Here is a 20,584-nt window from a genome sequence, read left to right as displayed (position 1 = left end):
TGTGAATTAGTAACAAATTATTATTTTTTTTAAAAATTAGCAAGAAACTTGTTATACCCAGATTTCGAGCCATGTTAAATGTGACCTCGAAAGCTGGATTCGCAGCGAATGAACTCGTAAAGTCTGAAGTATGTTTTAAGGCTAGACGTCGAGCCTGCAAAGATGAGACGACTTCGAATATGGTGGCCTTGAAATACACACGATCTCGAAGGGTAGCACTCGAGATGCATCTATCCTCAGGGATAACCTCGTATCAGGGGTTCCGAGCCTGATACGAGTACGATCTCGAAAGCCATGTGACCTCGGGAGATGTCATTAGCTCGAAAGTTGATGAGAGACCTGGGAGAACAAGGCCGTAGAGATATATGATAATAACCTTTAACATCTTCAAGTGTTATCCATAAGAGACGTGGTCAACATTTATTAATGTAAATCCCCTAAAATCATGGGATATTATTTGATTAGTTATATGCTCCCTGGTCTTCAGGGAACGTTTCCTTTTATATCAGATTATGGGCATTTAAAGCCATTTGATTTATTTACAAATAAAGGGTAACTACCCAAAATATGTGGGATAGTATTCTGTATTTTTCTCTATAAATAGAGAAATCATGCACCATTGTAAATGACCGATATTTTGGATCTTGGGAGAAATCTCTGAAGAATTCATGCTTGAAGAATTTTCAGAGATCATCTTGAGTTTAATAACAAAGACTCGTGGACTTGGCAGATTTAACTGCTGAACCACGTAAAAATCGTGTTTTGTATTATTATATTTATATTGGCCATTACTAGTTATTGTTTACGTGCTCTTCTTTCACTGTTGTCGAAAAACGGCGTCAACAGTTTGGTGCTTTCATTGAGAGCCTTAAGCATTCATCCCTGAGTAAGTCATGGCCACTAATGATCAGAACACACCTGAAGAGAATTATCCAAGACGTCCTGAGAAACAGCCAATGGAAAACCCGGATGTTGAAGAAAGAAGTGGATCTTCCGATTCCCGGGGACCACCTGCTCCACCAAGGGATGAGGATATGTATTACAATCCTGAGCGGTACGTTCCCATTGTGGAACTTGAAAACCGGCAATTGAAGCAGCAGTTGGCGGAGGCCAACAAACGGAATGAGGAGTTGGCAAGGATAGCCGCAGAGGCGCAGGTGGCCTAGCCCCCGCCTCCGTGCGAAAACCAAGTCCCTCCTCCAAGGGACGTACGCGTTCCTCCCCGGAGACCCCGTGGGCGTCCACGAAAAGATGCTGCCACAAGGAGACCGGCTCAACCTCCGGCACCAGTAGAGCCTTCTGCTCCACCTAGGCCTCAGAGGAGTACCCGGGCTTGGGCCCCGGCTAACCCGCCTGTGGAAGTACCTGCAGGAACTGAGAACAACTGAACCCCTGCAGAGGCTCGGACTCAGATACTTGGGAGCGCACCAAATGCGACCGACCCATCTCAGGCAAATTCTGGACCGTCTAGGCCGCGACATGTATGGTAGCCACCGTCGCCTATACGGTTTCCTCCATCACCTATAAGATATCCTTCGCCCCCTCGCAGGAATGCCCAACTAGTTCAAGGTCAGGGCGAAAGACTTGCGGGAGGAAGACAAGGAAACGAGGAGGCTTTCCAAGAGCGGAGAGGCGCCCCATCTGAAAAAAGTCAAACATCTCGTCTCGAACGGTGGAGACGAGGCGACATGGAAAGAATCCATCACGAAATAACCAGGCGACGAGTTTTACCAATGATGAATCTGGAGATACCAGGTCGGTCAGCAAGCATGACCGAGGTCGTAAGAATACTGGAAACCGCAGGAATCGTCCCGACCTGCGAGAGCAGCTAAACCAATGTCGAGGTAATGATGACCCAATAAATCCAGACCTGAGGGATCGCTTGAATAGGCGTAGAGATCCCTTGCGGAGACGCGAGCCTGGGATTATGATCGATGATAACCGATTCCAAACAGTGCCTCTTGCGGACCCAGTCCAAGAAAGAATCGACCAGCTTGAAAAGGCTTTCAGGCTTTTGAAAAATGAGCAAAGGAATGATCGATATGAAGACTCTGACGAGGAGCTCGAACCGTTCACTCCCCATATTTCCAATACTCCATTTCCTCAAGGGTTTCGGATCCCTCACGTCCCGACGTTTGAAGGAAAGACCGACCCGTGCAGTCATCTGAGCACGTTCAACACCATAATGAGAGCCAGTAACGTGGGTTACGAGCTCAGATGCATGTTTTTTCCAGCATCATTAACAGGACCTGCCAAAAGTTGGTTCGAAAAATATAAGAGACACTCAATAACTTCTTGGGAACAGTTGTCTAAAGACTTTAAGAAGCAGTTCAGAGCAATGATGGGGGTCAGACCAGAGGCATCAACCTTAACTAACATTCGACAACAGCCGGGCGAAACACTAAAAAGTTACTTAACAAGGTTTAATCTGGAAGTCGCCCGAGCTCGGGACGTGGATCACAGTGGGCACCTAATGGCTGTCCGAGCCGGCGTAATGCCGGGAAGTTCCGTTTGGGACGACAAGCAAAGAAAACCAGTAAGGTCCATAATCGAGTTTAACAGACGAACGCAGAGGTTTGTCAATGTAGAGGAGGTGAGGTCGACACTTAATGCGACTTCCCAGCCCGAAACTACAATGATAAACGTCAACTCTGCCTCAACCTCGGCGGACCCAGCAGCTCCAAAGCCTGTCGCGGAAAACCCCTCCAAGAGGAAAAAGAACGAAGGGAGTAACCCCGAAGCCGAGGGAGGAAAGAAAAAGAAAGGGGAGAGATATTTCTCCGTGTACAGAGTATACACCGAGCTCAATGAGTCTCAGAAGAACATATATCTGGCTAATGAAAACCAGGTCCCCTTTAGGCGTCCGGGCCCGATGAGAAATCAAAAATCCAAGAGGGACTCCAGTAAGTATTGCCGATTTCACAGAGACACCGGGCATACAACCGATGAATGTCGACAACTGAAGGACGAGATCAAAGGATTGATCTCGAGAGGTTACTTCCGGCAATATGTCAAAAACCAGAGTACTAGCCAGGCGGCCGCGAGCCAGAGAATAGTCGCGCCTCCGATGGCACAAAACAATAATTCCCGAGCTCGGGAAGAAGACAGGCCCCCACCAATAGATGGAGAGGATGTAATAACCATCTCGGGAGGGCCTCATCTCGCGGGAGTGGGCAGGAATTCCCAAAAGAGATACATTAACGAGCTGAAGACTGGGGATGGGTCTCCTTATGAACCCGAACCTAGGGCTCCAAAAAGCCAGAAGATTGAAACACAACCAATAACCTTCACTGAGGAAGACGCATCCCATGTCCAGTTTCCTCACCATGATCTGCTGGTCATTACTCTTCAGCTGGCCAATAAAAGGGTCCGCCGAGTTCTCATAGATAATGGGAGCTCAGTCAACATTCTTTATAGAGCAACCCTCGAGAAGATGGGACTCTCCCTTCGCGACCTGAAAGCGTGTGCAACTATTTTGTACGGCTTTTCAGGAGAAGGAACCGCCTGCATGGGATCCATCGAGCTCCCTGTGACCTTGGGAGACTACCCAGTCTCGGCAACCAAGATGATGGAGTTCGTGGTAGTAGACTTACCATCAGCCTACAATGTGCTGCTCGGGAGACTCGCCCTGTAACGCCCCAACCCCAGGGACCGTTACGGTGTGCCTTGTAAACAGTGCTAAACTCGCTAATCGAGACATTTGGCCAAAAACGTGTAACTAAGTATGATTAGCGGTTTAGGGATTAAACATTTGGTTAAGATGTAACGTTTCACTAGAACGTTTAATATATACATTGGGATCCCGAAAATATAATTTCAGAGTTTATTATAGAAAATGTTTACAACAGGCTGTTCTAAGCGGAAAAACAGGGTTCAACCCTAGTTCCACTTTAAACCTCGGCCGTGGCGGACGAGCAGCTGCATATGTACACGTCATCACCTAAGCTCTCCAACTCAAGGATGGTCCAGCTTCCTTTTGCCTTTACCTGCACCACGTAGCACCCGTGAGCCATAGCCCAGCAAGAAAACACAATAAAGCATGATATAATATCAACAACAATCATAATAACCGTTCAGGACTATCAGTCCAAGCATATAGGTGACAATAGCCAAAAGTCACAATAATGAGCATCACTCCCTCTAGCCATGTGACGATAGGGTCACCAGGGCTTAACTGATAAGTGATTCTTTCATAAGTCTGATCAGGACAGGTGCACGGTGAATGGTCACCAACATAATCTTCCTCCCGACTCTAGAGCCGTGCGATGGACAGCGTCCCCTAGCCATGTGACAAACAGTCACCGGGGTCATATACCTTGGCTATAAACATCTGGTCATAGACCAGGCAAGCGCTTATAAGTTCTTTGACCTTAGAGTCGGTCCCGCATTAATGCGATGGAGCTATTAAATGCGTGATTCATCGACCTTAGAGTCGGTCTGGCATTAGTGCCTTAGAGCCACTCAATGCGCAATTCTCGACTTTAGAGTTGGTCCAGCATTAATGCCATGGGGCCATTCAATGCATGATTCATCGACCTTAGGGTCGGTCTAGCATTAATTCCATAGAGCCATTCAATGCGTGATTCTCGACTTTAGAGTCGGTCCCTGACTAGTCAGTGTCATACACAAGTAAGCCATGCCGCCAGTCATATATCACATGTTCCATATCCATAAACAAGGTCTTCAGCATGCTTACTAACAAGTATTAGTACAATTAGGACCATGCATAAACACAGAGGCTTAAGCTCTGGACGATATCATACTCATTATACAAAGCATGTCCTAATCACATGTTTCTCATGCATCATATGCAATATATCCAGCAATCCAACATGCATCAATAACAGCCATGCATGTCACGCTTAATAATCAACCAACATGCATCAAGGATAGCCATGCATGTCATTCTCAATAATCAACCAACATGCATCATAATAGCCATGCATGTCATATTCAATAATCAACCAACATGCATCAATAATAGCCATGCATGTCACATGTACACAGGGTGCAGTTTTTTTACCTCAAAGTCGAGCTAGAACGATTAGAAGAACGACCCTTGAGAACGATCAACCTTTAGTCCTTTAGTGGTCACCTAGTCATAACCAAATATAAGGTATCATCAATAAAAATGATCAACATAAGTTCCCAAACCAATATCTAGCCTCCGGGACATCAATCCCCACTTAACCGGGTACTAGGTTTAACCCCGAGGCCTATGGTAAGCATCCCTAGGCTAAAAACACAATTTTGGTCAAATCTGCCCTAATGGGCCACGGCTCACCACAGCCATGCCGCGGCTCATCCCCCTGACAGAGGCATTTCTACCTCAAAAGACACCTTAGGCCGCGGCACACAAAAGCCAGGCCGCGGCTCATTACCCAGATCAGCCAAAAATCAGCAACGCACCAGCTCGACCTCCCCTGCATATTCCCTTAGAACCAAGCCTTCAAACTAGTTCCAAACCTTCTCCAAACACTCAATTAAACCTCTAAACATCACCCATAACTCCCCCTCATCAAAACCCAACCAAACATACACAAAAACTCCCCTTGATTCCCTCTTTCTACATCGAAAATCACAAGCTGAAAACCAAAAAGGAAAATAGAGCATAACCTGAATTCAATGGCTAGAACTCACCTTAAAAAAGATTTTGAATCCCCTTAAATGTCTGAATCAAGATCCCTAGCTCCCACCTTTGATCTCCTAGCTCAATTCCTCAATTTGGGCTCTCAAAAATCAAAGAAAAGTGAAGGGAGAAGCTTGTACGGGAGAGAAAGGAAGAGAGGATGAGGATGGCTCTGTTTTATTATATTTCCACAGCCTTCTAAAACTCCCAAGGCTGATATAAATCCTTAAGGTCAAAAGACCATATTGCCCCTAGGCCAAATAAACCCCTTTAAAGGCTTCCAAGGGTAAAATTGTCCTTTCCCGCTTATCTCGTTAATTATAATTAACGCTCTCCAATTCCCGCCATTCTCAATATTCCCAATTACCAATAAATCATATCCCATTACCCTTTAATTCCCGGTAATGCTCTAATCATTAAATTCTCCCCGAGACTCACCCCGAGCCTCGAACTTAAACCCGTTATGACTAGACCGAACACTGACATCTCATGATCGTCTCATGTCGATTAGCTCGAACCAATCCACCTTATAATGTGGCTATATTAATTAATCACAACCATGCACGCCAAAATATACAATTACGCCCACAGTGGCCAAATTACCAAATTACCCTCATAATTAACATATGAGCCCATATGCATTCATTCACCATCATATAATAATATAATTCACGTAAACATGCATATAATCATCAAATACTATAATAAATCAACTATGACCCTCCCGGCCTCTTAATCAAGGTCCTAAACCTTATTAGGAAATTTGGGGCATTACACGCCCTGGTCGGGCTGGGGGCAGTTTCATCAGTAAGGCATCTGGCCCTTAAGTTTCCGACCCCTAGCGGGGTCGAAACATTGAAGGGAGACCAATTAGCAGGGAGGGAATGCTACAGCATCTCCTTAAGAGGAAAGAAACAGATGAGCGCACAAGCACTCGCCATCATTCAAAACAAAGACGGAACGATCTTAGAGATTGACGAAGAGATTGATCCAAGGATTGAGGAGAAAGTTGACCTCGAACCTTTAGAGGAGATCGAAGAAATTCAGCTCGAGGAAGCCGATCCCTCGAAAAAGGTGAAGGTCGAAAAACACCTCCAAGATGAGACAAAATAGCAATTAATTTTCTTTTTGAAGAAAAACCAGGATGTCTTCGCGTGGTCGCACTCGGACATGGTGGGGATAAGCCCGAATATAGCAAGCCACGCACTGAATATGGACAAAAGCTTCCCCCTGAAGCAACAAAAATGAAGACGGTTGGACGAAGATAGAAAGAAATCACTAAAGGAGGAGGTTGGCAGGTTAAAGGCAAATCGATTCATTAGGGATGCCTTTTATCCTGACTGGGTAGCCAATCCGGTGTTGGTCCCAAAGCCCAATGGGACGTGGCGAACCTGTATTGACTACTCAGATCTCAACAAAGCATGCCCGAAAGACTGTTTTCCGTTGCCATGGATTGACCAGCTCGTGGATGCCACGGCGGGGCATGGCCTGATGTCCTTCATGGATGCCTTGTAAAGCCCTAGATAGCCAAGACCGTTACACTGTGCGTTTATAAAGTGCCAGACTTGCTAACCAGGTCATTTAAAAAAAATCATGTTACTGAAACTGTAAAGGAACTGGGGTTAAAAGCGTTTTGGTCTCAAAAGTCACGTTTTCATTAAGAAACATTGTTTACTTACACGGGATCCCAAAAATATCAGTTTAAAGGCCATTTACAAAAGTTACAAGGTTCAAATACATTAACCAGCCATACTAAGGAAAAACGAGCAGTTAGGTAATCCCTGTCCTGACTCACTCCTCGACCATGGTGATCGAACAGCTGGCTAAGTACATTCCACCTCGGGGCTCTCCACCTCAGGCTTGGTCCAGCTTGCCTTTGCCTTTACCTGCACCACGTAGCACCCGTGAGCCAAAGCTCAGCAAGAAAACACAACAACAACAGAGCATGAACAATTAACAGACAAATCAATAACTCACATTGCATCTTATAAACTCAGATATATCATCAGTCAGTATAATCAAGTATTCCACATACTAGGAATTTCAGTTCATAATATACACAATTCACAAACGATAACCAAGGCTAGCGCCCTCAGGCTGCTCCCTCTGTTATCCAGTTGTTCCTGGCTCCCAGTGGCCAACTCGCGCCCTGCGCGCTAAAATCACGTACGGTACTCTTAGACCGCTTTCACATGTCCCATGGCGCTATACCAACATTGACACGATATAACTTTCGGGAACACTTAGTCCCATCACAATCCCACAAACGGGTGTAGTTTTCTTACCTTTCAATTCACTGGTTTCCGATGCCACGAAGTCGCGAGCACGGTCCTCTACCCCGAGCCTCTCCAAAGTCCTAATCACAACACAAATGAAACATCCTTTGTCACTAATCAATCCAAGGCTACCTCCCCGGAACCAATCCCACACTCTCGGAACCCCCAAATCCCTAAAACAATGCACCGAAGACATCCCCCGAACCCCCGGAGCAAAGGCTCAAAATTGCAAATTCTAACATCCTGAAATTGGCCTAGCGCCGCGGCGCAGCCCTGTAGGGCCGCGGCGCCCAGCAAGTCAGAGGACTTGCCCTGCCCAGAAAATCAACCTCGCGCCGCGATACTCCTTCGTGAGCCCAGAAAATCTGGGTTTTCCCTGCGTTTTTCCCGAACCCAAATCACTCCAAACCATCCCAATTTCACACCTAAGTCCCAAAACCAACTCAAAACCCTGAATAGACCTCACTACAACCTAGCAACATCATACCCTAGCTCAATTACACAATCATTCCCAAAATTCACTCTTGAGTTCCATGCCTTAGTAACTCAAACCAGAAAGTTGAAACTTAAACCTAAACCCAAACTAAACTTCAAATTCCCTAATCCATAACAGAAACAAGCTTTAAAATTACACAGAAACCTTACCTTGAATATAGGATCCAACCTCTAGCTTCCTTGCTTCCAGCTCCAAGTCAAGCTTTATAACCCCACAAGCTGAATTTCCACAAACAGCCATAACTACCCTTGAGTTCTCATATTCAATCTCTGAAAATCCAACCTTAAATTTAACAAAACAAAGTGCTAATCCTTACCTCCGAATAACCTTGGCCTAGGCTTGATTTGATAACCTCAAACCTCTTGATTCTCCTTCCAAGAGCCAAATTCAGCTTCCTTCTTCTCCTTTTCTCTTACTCTACCTCTAGGTCTCCCAAAATTCAGCATAAATCCATTTCCAAAGTGTTTATACATGATTGCATTTTCCTTCAGCTGAAACTTAACTAAACCACTGCCAAAAGACCTCTTTATCCCTCCATAAATATCCATCTCTAACTAAACCTCAAGGGCACACTTGTCCTTTTACTAACATTACAATTCTACCACTTTTCCAATAAAACCTGTTACACTCTATGGTTACTAACAGTTACGCAGGTTACCAAATCACCAGTTACCATTATCTAGCTTTCTAGGACCGTCTCGGCACGTGCATCACATTTTGAAATCACCGCACCCACGTGGTACAAATCACATATCATAATTATCACATAACATAATACACATAGTCATATAACATGCTTAAAATCATAACCATACATCGAAATCATTAAAATCACACATAATTCCCATTATGCCCTCCAGGCACACTAATCAAGGCCCTTTAGCCTAATTAGTGACTTTGGGTCGTTACATGCCTATTCTGGATACAACCAGATTCCCATGCATGCCCCCGACCAAGAACATACGAGCTTCATCACGGATAAGGGGCTATACTGCTATAATGTCATGCCATTCGGGCTCAAGAATGCTGGGGCCACATATCAGCGGCTTGTGAACATGATGTTTTCAGAACAAATAGGGAACAACATGGAGGTTTATGTTGATGACATGCTTGTCAAGTCTCAACTCAACAAGAACCATGTTGATGACCTTGAAGAGTGCTTCGGCGTGCTCCGAAAGTTTAACATGAAGCTAAATCTTCAGAAGTGCACTTTTGGGGTATCTTCAGGAAAATTTCTGGGCTTTATTGTGAACTCTCGTGGAATCGAGGCTAACCCCGACAAGATCAAGGCCCTAATTGACATGCCCTCACCTCGAAGGCACAAAGATGTCCAAAGTTTGACTGGCAGGATGGCAGCCCTAAGCAGATTCATCTAGAAATCTATGGACCGTGGTCTTCCATTTTTCAACTTATTGAGAGGAGGTAAGAAATTCGAATGGATGGAGGAATGCGAGCTGGCCTTTCAGGAGCTCAAAAAGCACCTTGCAGAACCACCCATCCTGTTGAAACCTGAAACGGGAGAAATATTGTACCTATACCTCTCAACCACCGAACACGCAATAAGTGTAGTGCTCGTTCGAGAAGAAGAGAAGGTGCAAAGACCCGTTTATTACATCAGTAAAAGATTACTAGGGGCAGAGTCAAGATATCCATTGATGGAGAAACTCGCGCTCAGTTTGATTCATTCGTCTCGTAAACTCCGCCCCTACTTTCAGGCGCATCCCATCCATGTGCTGACTGATCAACCACTTAGGCAAGTTTTGTCTAAACCAGAAGCTTCAGGTCGACTTCTTAAATGGGCTGTTGAGCTCGGACAGTTCGAGATCACCTACCACCCGAGAACGACCATTAAGGCACAAGCATTGGCAGACTTTATAGTGGAATGTACTGGCATAGCCGACGACGAGGTAATAACCCCGGCCCACGAGCTGTGGAAACTTTACGTCGACGGCTCATTAAATGAAAATGGAGCGGGGGCAGGGGTCATTTTGGTTACCCCCGCAGGGAGCAGATTTCATTCTGCCTTAAGATTTGGCTTCAAAGCGTCAAATAATGAGGCCGAATACGAGGCTTTACTTGCGGGACTTCGTATAGCAAAGGAGCTCAAAGCTAGGGCTATACATTGCTACAGTGACTCCCAGCTCGTGGTTAATCAAATCTTGGGAGAATACCAGGCTTGCGGCACGGGAATGGCAGCTTATTTGGAGAAGGCAAAATCCGCATTGGAGTGTTTCGAATTTTACACAATCGAACAGGTTCCCCGCGAGCGAAACTCAAATGCAGATGCCTTAGCTCGGCTCGCCACATCCACTGAAAATGAAGAACTGAACATCGTGCCCATAGAACACCTTTTGGCACCTAGCATTAATGATCCAGAAGAGGAAGATGTGTGTATGATCGAAACAGAACCTACCTGGATGACCTCAATAGTTGAATATCTCGAGAACGGAGTCCTTCCAAGAGACTGGAACCAGGCTTGAAAGTTGATGTATCAACTTCCCCGCTACACCATTTTGGACGGAAAGCTGTACAGGAAGGGATATTCCATGCCGTTACTTAGGTGTGTAACCCCTCCCGAAGCTAAGAAGATCCTTGAAGAAATTCATGAAGGATTCTGCGGAGATCACACCGGGGGCATAGCCTGTCCAAGAAGATCATACGCCAAGGATATTTCTGGCCAACCATTAAAACGGATTCTTTCGAGTACGTGAAGAAATGCGACAAGTGCCAAAGATTTGCCACGATACCCCGAGCTCCACCATCCGAGCTGACCATGTTGACTTCCCCATGGCCCTTCGCGGTATGGGGCATCGACCTCATAGGCTCTCTCCCGACTGGCAAAGGCGGAGTAAAATATGCTGTAGTCGTCGTGGATTACTTCACGAAATGGACAAAGGCTTAACCATTGGAAACTATAACTTCAAAAAAGATCCTTGATTTCGTAGTAAAAAGCATCGTGTGCCGATATGGGGTGCCGAGGAAGATCGTATCCGACAACGGAACTCAGTTCGATTGCAACTTGTTCACCAACTTCTGTGAAAAGAACGGCATAATAAAGAGTTTTTCATCAGTAGCTCACCCTCAAGCGAATGGGCAAGTCGAAGCTGTGAACAAAACTCTCAAAATTTCTTTGAAGAAAAAGTTGGAGGAGGGGAAGGGACGGTGGCCCGAAGAATTGCCTCAAGTCCTATGGGGATATAGGACCACAGCTCGAACGTCAACAGGACATACCCCGTTCTCTCTAGCATACGGTTGCGAGGCAATGTTGCCCATTGAGGTCGAAATCCCAACGATTCGAACTCAGATTTACGATCAAAGTTCAAACCAAACTCAGCTCGAGGAAACCTTAGACCTGATTAAAGAAAAGAGGGAAGAGGCTCAGCTGAGAAACGCTGCTTACCAGCAACGAACTGCCAGGTATTTCAACAAGAGGGTTCGAGATCGAAAGTTCGTAATGGGAGATCTAGTGTTGAGACGCGTATTTTTGGCAACACGAGATCCAGCAGCTGGAGTGCTCGGGCCGAATTGGGAAGAACCGTACCATATAGAATCAGTCATCCGTCTCGGTGTGTACAAACTTGCGAGATTGGACGGGAGCCTGGTACCGCGAGCATGGAATGGCGAACACCTCAGACCTTACTATCAGTAGTGTAGGAAAAGTGTTGCCTGTAACCATGACTTTCTATCTGTATTAGTTTGTTTGCTTTTGAATTCCATCAAATAAAGATCTATGTCGTTCAATATATTATCCCTTTTTATTTTTGCAATCTCTCTTAATTTAATAACCTATGGTCACACTCATAGGATATTAAGGGGGCATCATCGGTATATATACCATTGATTTAAAAAATAAAAAATAAAGTATTTGGATGTAACCAGATACACGAGCTTAGATAGTTTGGACATAACCGAATTATCAAAAACATAAAACTATTTGGATGTAACCAGATACACGAGCTTAGATAGTTTGGACATAACCGAATTATCAAAAACATAAAAGTATTTGGATGTAACCAGATACGCGAGCTTAGATAGTTTGGACATAACTGAATTATCAAAAACATAAAAGTATTTGGATGTAACCAGATACACGAGCTTAGGTAGTTTGGACATAACCGAATCATCAAAAACATAAAAGTATTTGGATGTAACCAGATACGCGAGCTTAGATAGTTTGGACAACCAAATTATCAAAAGATAATAACGTTTGGATTTAACCAGATGTGCAAACTTAATAGGTTTGGAACAAACCAGCTAAAACTAATCGACGAGTTGGAATTTAAACCTACTTCGAAATAAGTCGAGATCGAGGCTGGAATATCTTAGAGAGAAATAGTTTCGAACTCATAACCTCGGGGAGATAACCGAGAATGAGAAAAAGTAACTAAGCAATAAGATATAACTAAACCATTCACATTACGTACCATACAAGTGCTTTCAAGTTCATGGTTAAAGTAATATCCGACCTTGATAAATAACGAGATCGGTAGCGGATAATTCGAACAAACTATGCGTGAGTGCATCGAGTTTCGAGTCTAAAATCCAAACTATGTTTGTATGAAGAAATAAACATAAAAAAAAAAACTCATTCATATAAAATATGTAAAATATTTCAAGCCAAGAAATGTAAAGCATATATAAGTTTATAAAAAAAAAATTATCAGCCCTACGGGCATAAATAAAAAGTTACAAACAATTGAGGGACGCAGCCCCGAGGTAAGAATCAAGAAGGAGCAGTTCCCTTGGATTTTTCGACGTCAACGACACTAGACCCCCCAGGACGAATAGCATGACTATCCTTCTGAGCAGCCTCTCGAGCAGCTTCACTCGCCTCAAGACGGGCACTCCACCGCTCTACATATTTGGCCTCGAGAGGACCCATGAAGCTGGTATCGAGGTCGGCATTGTCAACCCAAATTTTGTACATGGCCTGGTCAACTGCTTTCTCCTTCTGCTCTTTGAACTCGTTATGGAGGCGGGCCTTCTCGCCTTCCATGATGTCGAAATTAGCAGCCTTCTCCTCTTCGAGCTTAGCGTTAGCCTTCTCCAGCTCGGCAAGACGAGTCTTCGCCTGTTCGAGCTCGGCCTTCGTCTTCTCCAGCTCCGCGAGACGGATCTTCACTTTCTCAAGTTCGGTCTTCGAGTCCTTGAGTTAATCAGCCATCTTAAGCTAGAGATCCCTCGACTCTTGGGCCAGATACATACTTGTGTGCACTACTTGTGTGCACCTCGTTGGTCAACTTATAATTAAGTTGTGCTGAAACGACAAGGGCCTGAAATGCAAAGAACGAATTAGATCGCGAGCTGAGACACAAACAGTTAAAGGAGAGTTACGAAGGCTACCGCGGCAGTGAGTTCAATACTCTTATCATAAAGAGTATTACAATCCGAGGCCTTGTGCACGAGGTCCCACTGGTCGGCACCGAAGCCAGAAAAGCTCTGACCCACTCGAGAGAGGACGTCCGAGCTAAGCACAGCCCCTTGGGTCCCAGTGGCGCTGTCTAGCACGAACTCCTCAATATGAGGTCGGGTCATTGGCAGTCGAACCTTGGTGACCGAAGGTTTCTTCAGGGGCTGGCCGACTGTTATTTAAGTGTCGGTCGGAGGAAGCGAGACGAGCGCAGTTGAACCAGACGCATCAACCTGGGCAACCGGTTCCTTGGTTGTGCTCGCAGTATCCTGAGCCGTTGGGGTATTCTCGAGGCGTCTGGGGACCTTGGATGGTCGGTCGGACCTCCGCGAGGCTTTTGGGCGCTTACTCTTCTGAGCTCCAGTTCCCTCATCACTAAAAAGCACAGTGTCGAGATCGAGATCCATGGCACCTGCACAGTTCCAATCGAAGTTAGACATAATGATAAAGAGCTTGGAAAATAAAAAAGAAAAAACCAAGTAAAGAAAAGACCTAACTGGAATACTCCCTCGAACTAGAGCTCGGGGACCATGAAATTCCCTCATCTTCAGAAGAGGCGGGGGGAGTACCTTCCCTATAGGTGGATGTCAACCTCGAAAGGTCCCTATAATCATTGGTCCCATATTGGACAGCTATCCCGTTCCACACCTCGTCTGAAGTATACATGGTGTCATACTTTCCGAGCCAACTATCAAACCTATGAACACAAGCGTTTACCCAACTCCATATGTAGAAGTGGTATCTATCATGCGGGCATGAAACTAACCTATCGGGCTTATGCTTTAGTAAGGTGGGGGACCACATCCTCGAGGTAAGGATGGCTTTACCTTCATCCGAGCCTGAACTCGAGGCTTCGTCATTAGCCTCATTCCCCGATGGCGGACTCCTTCTGTGAACTGGAAGTGGGGGCCTCACCTCGCTCCTCGGAGGGAGGATGCCTGTGGGCAAAGGCACCTGCTCCCAATGTTCATACTTTTTATTGGACCAGTCAAAGGTGGACTGGCCCTCTCCCAAAAGTCCACAATCTCGGAGCTTATCCTTATGTAAAAGGTACAAGAGAGACCTCCTGCCATGAGGGAGTTGGAGCAGGGTCTCTCTATGCCCCTTCATTGCCTCGTCAGGAGTAGGACGCTGAAAATTGGCTGGAAAGCAAGAGACATTTTAACTAAGTATGGGTCTTACAGCTAAAATCCCGAGCACAGAGATATAGAAAACTGGAATACTTACAAATCCGCCTGAATGAGTAGTTCGAGACGGGGACAGGCCATCTGTCCAGAAGAAGGCTTTTTTGAAATCAGGTGGATGATTAGGGAGATCTTCAAAGACCTTTTTCTCTTTGGGATAGCTCAAAAGGTAGTAAAAACCATCTCCTCCCCGAGCTCGGGAGGGGTTGCTTTTCAGACAAAAGAGATATAAAATCTCTTGAGGTGAATGCCCTTCCCACTTCAGCTCGTGGTATAGCGACCTCAGGGCAGACAGAACCCTGTAAGAATTGGTGTTGAGCTGGAACGGAGCCAACCCAACAAAGTCCTTGAAGTCCTTGAAAAAAGACTTCAATGGCAGTAGAGCTCTTGCCTTCATGTGTTCCTGGCTCCATGCCGCGTATCTCAGCTTGTTGTCACGGTCCCCGGGGGCGTAACAGCTTCGTTCGTGAGCGGCCGGAGCTCGACACTTCAAGGAACCTGACAACCTGAGGCCATGGAGGGCCAGAATGTCAGTTATCTAACTTGTCGAGGTAACCGAGCTCCAATAGTGCTCGGCCTCGAAGATTTCTTTCCTCGGCTGCGATGAAGAAGGCTCCCCTATCAATGAAAATTGAAGTTCTCCCGGACTATACGCGACGGTAACCTTTAAGCGGGGTCGAGGGGAATCGGCCTAGGCCCTGAATTGGACTCTGGGTAAAGGGCCTCCTGAAGAGTTCTCCTCTTCTTCTCTATGACCTCGTCAATTTGGCGACGATAATGAGCTCGAATATCCTCCTGTTCGCGCGCAAGCTCGTACTCTCGAATTTGACGTTGATTCCGAGCGAACAGCGACTCCGGGGTCGGGGTTTTTGGCGAGTAAGGGATTGCCAGCAACGACCCCCATCGTCTTTCCAGATTCTGTGACATCTAGCGAGAAAGAAAAAATGGTGAGGGCCATGCATGCAAGAATTACGAGCTCGATAGGACGAGTTCGGAGTATAGAAACAAAACAAGCTCGATACTAAGACCCTTATTAAAGAGTCAGAACGTGAGTTCCACGAGAAAGGGAGGAGAGTAGACAATTTCTTTTTGAGAATCTGAAAAATAAAGGGAAAAAGAGTGGCGGATAACCAGAAAGGGTAACCTTGGGTATCGTGCATTTGTCAAAGCCAAGGTTTTATACCCGATATCTTGGTGTACAAGAAACGTCTTTTAAAATTTTAAAAACCCAGAAAACAGGAATCATATTCAAACATCAAAACTGGATATGAACCAGTGATGTAAACCCAGTATGGAAACTTAAAACATAAGAGCCTATCGGACAAAAATTCCCTAATGCATCGTACTAAGAAACAAACTAGTACATTCACAAAAATATCAAGAACAATACGAACAAAAACTGGGATAAGGGAAAACAAAGATTGGACACTTACACAATAATGGCGATTGCAGAGAAATTGTTGACTGAAGGAGAGGCTGCAGATATGAGCTCACGGTCTCGAACAAACTGGCGGTCCTCTGTTTCTTCGGTTGAGAAAACATGCACAAGAAGAAATTCTCAGGGATAGTCTCTGGTTTTGCTCTTTTCTTGCTTCTGATGAACGAAAATAAAAAAGAAGATGATGAGAGGGGTCTTATATATAGATGGAAAAAGGGGATTAATCTGGGGCGTTGAATAAAATCCTTGCAAGATCCAACGGTCAGGGATCGATGACATGATAGTACCGAAAATGTGGCAGACGAATGATCGTGGGCAGATTTCCAAGGTACTCGAGTACCACAAATGAGCAATGTCCAACTGACGCGTGTCCATTCTCAAGTGTGTGATGGTACGGTTCCCAAAGAAAGTAGTTCAAAAGTTTCCTTCTCTTAGGATTCGAACAAATACTTTTGAGGGGGCAAGATGTTATACCCAGATTTCGAGCCATGTTAAATGTGACCTCGAAAGCTGGATTCGCAGCGAATGAACTCGTAAAGTCTAAAGTATGTTTTAAGGCTAGACGTCGAGCCTACAAAGCTGAGACGACTTCGAATATGGTGGCCTCGAAATACACACGATCTCGAAGGGTAGCACCCGAGATGCATCTATCCTCAACGATAACCTCGTATCAGGGGTTCCGAGCCTGATGCGAGTACGATCTCGAAAGCCATGTGACCTCGGGAAATGTCATTAGCTCGAAAGTTGATGAGAGACCTGGGAGAACAAGGCCTTGGAGATATATGATAATAACCTTGAACATCTTCAAGTGTTGTCCATAAGAGACGTGGTCAACATTTATTAATGTAAATCCCCTAAAATCATGAGATATTATTTGATTAGTTATATGCTCCCTGGTCTTCAGGGAACGTTTCCTTTTATATCGGATTATGGGCATTTAAAGCCATTTGATTTATTTACAAATAAAGGGTAACTACCCAAAATATGTGGGATAGTATTGTGCATTTTTCTCTATAAATAGAGAAATCATGCACCATTGTAAATGACCGATATTCTGGATCTTGGGAGAAATCTCTGAAGAATTCATGCTTGAAGAATTTTCAGAGATCATCTTGAGTTTAATAACAAAGACTCGTGGACTAGGCAGATTTAACTACTGAACCACGTAAAAATCGTGTTTTGTATTATTATATTTTTATTGGCCATTACTAGTTATTGTTTACATGCTCTTCTTTCACCGTTGTCGAAAAACGGCGTCAACAAAACTTAAATTTAAAATCCACGTATAATGTTTAATATTACATTAAACATATAATATATAATCTCTTGTCTGTCGTGGAAATTAGACGCGGTACCCATTTTAAATAATCCACTTTAATTTTTACCCACTATTTTGAACTCTTATTTTAGTACCCAAATTTTCAATTAATGTACCCATTATACCCCTTCAATTACATGTTTTTTTTTCTCCTTAAACACGCTACAATTAGAATGCATTTCCAATTTAACTATAATATGACACATATAATACACATTACAATAACACTTAGAATCATGTGCTCAAATAAGGGTAATTTGGGAAGTCTCATGATAATAATGGGTAAAGTTCAACTAAATATATTTAGTGTCTAATTTTAATTAACTACTCCTAAAAGTGGGTAGTTATCAACTTACCCCCTTGTTGTCACTCCCAAATTCAAAAACTAGAACAAACATAAACTTAAACAAAAATAAATAAGCTATTTAATTAAAATATGATATTTATTTCAAAATTTATATGGCATTGATATAAATTTAATAAAAATAATTAATAATTCTATAAATAAGACTAAGCAAACGTGTATGTTGCACATTGTTTGTTTGTATCTAGTATAATATATAATCTCTTGTAGTTACTCTCAAATTCAAAAACTAGAACAAACATAAACTTAAACAAAAATAAATAAATTATTTAATTAAAATAAGATATTTATTTGAAATTTATATGTGAATAATATAAATTTAATAAAAATAATTAATAAATTCTATAAATAAAACTAAACAAACATGCACGTTACTTGTATGGTCCTGACTTAAAAGCAGGGTTCGAGTTGGTTGGTTTAATACTTTTTTGGACCCTGTGTTTTTTTAATTACCTATTTGGACTCTGTATTTTGACAAATTACTTTTTGGACCCTATGTTTTGTAAAATTGTTAAAATAGAACTCTAAACCCGATTTAGGTTAATGTTTTCTCAACTAAAATTACAAATAATTTACCAAACTAAAAATTCAGAACAAAAATAAAATCATTCTGCTTAAAAATTATGTTGTTATATTCAATTTTTTCTTCATCAAAATTGAGTTTAGGGTTCTATTTTAATCATTTTACAAAACATAGAGTCCAAAAAGTAATTTGTCAAAACACAGGGTCCAAATAGATAATGGAGAAAAACACATGTACCCTTTTCATTTATTATTTTGACATGGTTGTTCTAAAATTTTATCAAGTGGCCTATTCTCTTATTTGTTTTTTCTGCTTTTATTTATATAGTACTGAGATTAATTACTACTACGTACACATAAATTTATAGTAGTAATTAATCTTACTTCGTTAAATTTGTATTAAATTTCAACCACTTTTACTTTAAAATTTTGGTTGTCCTAAATTAGCATGTATCTCTATCAAAATATCTTATAACAGTCCAAATTAATAATACTAAAAGGGAAATTTGATAAATCATGCTTACATTAGCTTAATAATTAAAATTTGAACCAAAGTTAACCACCATATGATACAAATACTCATCTTTCATTTAATACCAAAAATACCTCTCTCATAACAAAATCTCATACCTTTCCTCTCTAAAATCTTGCAAGAAAGATACACATGGGTAAGTGATTTTATTTGATTCTTGTTGTTGTTGGTTGTTTTTATGATTTAGAATGCTGTTTAGATATTGGATCTGTAGTTTGTTGGTATTTTTTGTTGTTTTTTGGGTGAAAATCGTGTTCTGTGAAAATCTACGTTTTTTTTGGGTTCCTTGAGTTTTTTTTTTTCTAAATGTCCGATAGTGTCCGATAGAGGCCCGATTCGGGCACGATAGTTGTTGAGTTTCAAGGTTAGGGATGAAGGTCCGATGGCAACCCGATGGTTGCCCGATTATTATTTTGAATCTATACAGCCTTTAAGTACGATAATGGATCGATAGTAGTCCGATATATGCCCGATGGTTGTTATTAAGTTACTGCTGACCTAATAGTATGATGGTACACGATGGTACCCGATACTTGCCCGATAGTACGATGGTACACGATAGTGATAAAAAGCATAAATAAAAACCATAACTTTTCCCCTGCCATTTCCAGTTCCCTCTCTCTGCCAAAACTCTTCACTCCCACAAAACCATCGAGCAACCCATAACTACCCTCACCCGACGCATCTCTCTCCCTCACCCGACGGTTAGAAAAACCCCCACCACCCGACAAAGGAAAACCCAGACCACCGGAGACCAAGCCTCACCCAAACCCCAACCACCACCGGAGACGAAGAAAAACCGACACCCCATTACGCAAAAATGTTTAGGGTGTAACGACCCAAATTCACTAATAAGGCTTAAGGGCCTTGATTAGTGTGCCAGGAGGGCATTACTGGAATAATTGTGATTTAATGAGTTATTATATGTTTAGTGATGCGTATATGATAATTGATTATATTATGTGGTAATATGATATGTGATATATGCGAGAACCACATTATGATGTGGATAAATCTGCAGCCGGCAACTCGGGGCGATCCTAGGGCTAGATAGCAGGAAAAGTCACAACAGTGCATTATAATTGACTTTGGACAAGTCAAGGGTATTTTAGGTATCGGGTAGTGGTTTAGACTATCGGGTGATGAAAATAAATAATTGGATATATATTTGAGGTTAGGATGTCTAGGCGGGATTATTGGGGGATTTTATCGTTTTGGCCTCGGGGACGCTTCCGGCACCCCGAGCCTTGGGATTAACTTAATGGATAAGTTAGACTTAAGGAAGCCTTTAGAAGAAAAACACAAACCGACCTTAACTTAGCTTTATCTCTCTCTCTCTCTCACGCTTAAGGAGAAAAACCAAAGGAAGGAAAAAAAACACAGAAAATCAAAGGGGAAACAAGCTGGATTCTGTG

This window comes from Humulus lupulus, chromosome 3 (genome assembly GCF_963169125.1).
Source record: "Humulus lupulus chromosome 3, drHumLupu1.1, whole genome shotgun sequence".
Lineage (NCBI taxonomy): Eukaryota > Viridiplantae > Streptophyta > Magnoliopsida > Rosales > Cannabaceae > Humulus > Humulus lupulus.
Note: the sequence above shows the minus strand (reverse complement) of the source record.